Source organism: Loxodonta africana, chromosome 7 (assembly GCF_030014295.1).
Source record: "Loxodonta africana isolate mLoxAfr1 chromosome 7, mLoxAfr1.hap2, whole genome shotgun sequence".
In the NCBI taxonomy this organism is placed as follows: domain Eukaryota; kingdom Metazoa; phylum Chordata; class Mammalia; order Proboscidea; family Elephantidae; genus Loxodonta; species Loxodonta africana.
The window spans coordinates 53191558-53194918 of NC_087348.1; positions in this window are offsets into that span (position 1 = coordinate 53191558).

Consider the following 3361-nt stretch of genomic DNA (forward strand, 5'->3'; position numbering starts at 1 on the left):
TGATTTTAGAAAGAAAGAGAATAAGGCAGAGAGTTAAACCACTGAATGACTTACCTATAGTTACATCATGTGGCAGAATTATGACTCTTATGTGTCTGGGGTCTTAAAAGCTTGAGAGAGGCCCTCTAAGATACATCTATTGGTCTCATCCTGTCTGGAGCAAAGGGAAATGAAAAAAACAAAAAACAAAAAAACAAAGACACAAGGAAAATACTAGCCCAAAGGACTAATGGGTCACCTGAACCACAGCCTCCACCAGTCTAAGCCTAGAAGAACTAGATGGTGTCTGGTTGTCATCACTGACCACTCTGACAGGAAATCACCAGAAGGGGTCTCAGACAGAGTGGGAGAAAAATGTAGAAAAAAATTCAAATTCACAAAACAAGACCAGGCTTACAATTCTGACAGAGACTGGTGGAACTCCCGAGACTATGGCCACTGGACACCTTGCTAACTCAGAACTGAAGCCACTCCCAAAGTCCACCTTTCAGCCAAAGATTATACAGGCCTATACAGCAAACAATAACACAGATGAGGAATGTACTTCTTAGCTCAATCAAGTATATGAGACCAAATGGACAACATCTGGCCAAAAGCAAAGACAAAAAAGCAGAAAACCTGAACAAATGGACACGGGGACTCGGGGGTGTGAAGGGAGGGAGTACTGACACGTTAAGGGAATTGCAATCAATGTCACAAGAACAATTTGTGTGTAAATTTTTGAATGAGAAACTAGTTAGTGCTGTAAACTTTTACCTAAAGCACAATAAAATTGAAAAAAAAAAAGAATTATGACTCATAGCTCAACATTTTATAAAAACAAGGAACTTAAAGCATTCTATTTTGTGTGGTTCTGGAATTTATTTTTAGCACAGGAAAAGGTAATGATTTCAGAGCAAAATGTGGCAGAGACTGCTAGTTGTCCCCTGATACCCATTCTTCCTCTCTTCCCCCATAGGAATAGAAGTTTTACCTGGGCACATGGCTGCCCAAAATAAAGAGGAAAATGCCCTGCCTCCCTTGCAGCTAGGAATGGCCATGTTTTGAACAAAAAGATGTAAGTGGAATGTTGTGTGGCAAGTTTGTGTTTGGCAAGCAACTTTTGTTTCTTCTTTTTTTCATCTCTCCTTCTATCTTGCTGTTTAAACATGGGTATGTCATCTTGGGCTAAGAGGGCAAGGGCCAAACACTAGACTTGATGGAACAGTGGCCTGGAAGGCACCTGGATTGCCAAAGACTTTTCAGAGTGGAGTTCCCAGTCTATCTCCAGATTGTTTAATTTTAAAATTTTACTTGAGAGGGAAAACAATCTTTATCTTGTTTAGACTGTTATTATTTTGGGTCTCCATTACGTGCAACTGCATAAATCTGATACGTGTGGTCAAACCTATTATCTCAGGGCAGAGTTCCTATGCTTAGGTCAAGTGCTTAGGAGAACTACCTTTTATAGAGTCCTTGAAAGGCAGGGGATGCCTATGATACCAAAAGATGAGTCTGAGATGGAATCCTGACCCTAAGATCTGAGAAATGTCAAACCTGGGAAAACTGCTATTTAAAAATTGCCGGCTCTTCTGAAAAATGGAGATTTTAATTCATCTTGGACGCAGAATTTTCTAGTTAGGCAAACATACATGTGACATGAGGGATTTTCTGTCCCCATTTCCTTTATTTCTTTTCCTTCTCAAACCTGGTAGAAATGGACCTTTTGAATATTATACATGGTGTGATGCTATTAGAGACAAGCAAGGAATATTCAGCTTGTAGATGCCCAGCTACGAAGAATCTGAAAAGTCTAACCTACAACTATGGAGATGCCAGGAAGACGGGCATCTATGGCCTTGATCTGGGAGAGATCAGGGGAAACTAGCAGATCAGGAGCAGAGAAAGGGTAAAAAAGAGAAGCTGGAGTGAGTTCAAAGACAGAGGAGATTCCCAGATGCTCATCTGAGGCTGATTCTATATGGGTCAACAGTGATCAGGAAAAGCAACGAGATATTTTAGATCACTATCCTTACTCTATGGGGCAGTTCTACTCTGTCCTATAGGGTCGCTATGAGTTGGAATCGACTCGATGGCACTAGTCAGGATTCCATGAGTAGAGCCCTGGTGGCACAGTGATTAAAAGCTTGGGTACTAATCAAAAGGTCAGCTGTTCAAATCCACCTGCCACTCCTTGGAAACGTTATGGGGCAGTTCTACTCTGTCCTATAGGTTACTATGAGTAGGAATCAATTTGATGGCAACAGGTATCCATGAATATTGCTGAAAGACCTATAGTGAGGTGTTTTATTTCTAATAATGGATTGTAGTCACTCACCCTTATGTCTGGCCATTGCTGTGGGTCATAGGAGAGGGGTTACTGAAAGCAAAATCTTTCTTATAAAATGGACATGCTTGCAGAGGTATGGCATGTTAGCAAATAAGAACTGTGGGAAAATTATAAGTGACTAGATTTAGACTATCCCAAGGGAGAACTATTGTTTATTGTGAGAGAAAGATATGCATGTTCTTGTTTGGAAATTTGCTCCAGGAAAATAAAGAAAGAAAACAGGAACTGTTTATTGGGTAAAGCTCAAGTGACAAAACTTGGCACAGAGTTGGGAGGGGAAGAACATTCTTCTACCTTTGCAGGCAGTCAGCAGCCTTCCTTTCCCATCTGGGCAGTTTCAGGAAACATCCTGGGGAGGAACTTTGGCATTCATATGACTGGCATCATCTTAAGTGGGAACTCTCTTTAAGTACTTCCCTAGATAGTGAGAGCCAGAGCAGGAGAGGAAAACATGGCAGACTTTGGGCAAAAAACACAACTGGATGACTAGTTTATGGGCATATGAGGCATTCCTTTGTGAGTCTCCTGAAGAGTTGGGACAATTGGAAGAAAGGTTAAGATTCTCCCTGAGATGCTGGAAAACATATGAACAATATGGTGAGTTATAAGAGAGTAGAATGAAGATTCACCAAAACAGTTGGCTTAAGGTTTTCAGGCAAAGGGGAAGAGTCTGTGCAAAGATCAGCGGAAAGTGCTAGCACTGTGTATTGCAAGCCTGTATACCGTGAGTAGCTCTAAAAGGGCATGTGGGGAGTTGCCGTAGCTGACTGATGGTGTAGCAGACATTGTGATTTTATGTAGAAACTGGTACAAACACCAGCCAGCTAACTAACCAACTTTATGAATTAGTCCTAAGATCTTTTAGGGTTCAGAATTCTCTGAAAGCTAAAAAAGGGTGATCATTTTTTATAACAAGAAGCAAGCTACAGTCAATAGACAACCTTCTAATTTATATTTAAAACATAAGGTAGCATTTTTTTAGCAAAAAAAGAAAAAAAAAAAAACTCCTTTTGGCACCATAATGTTTCTATT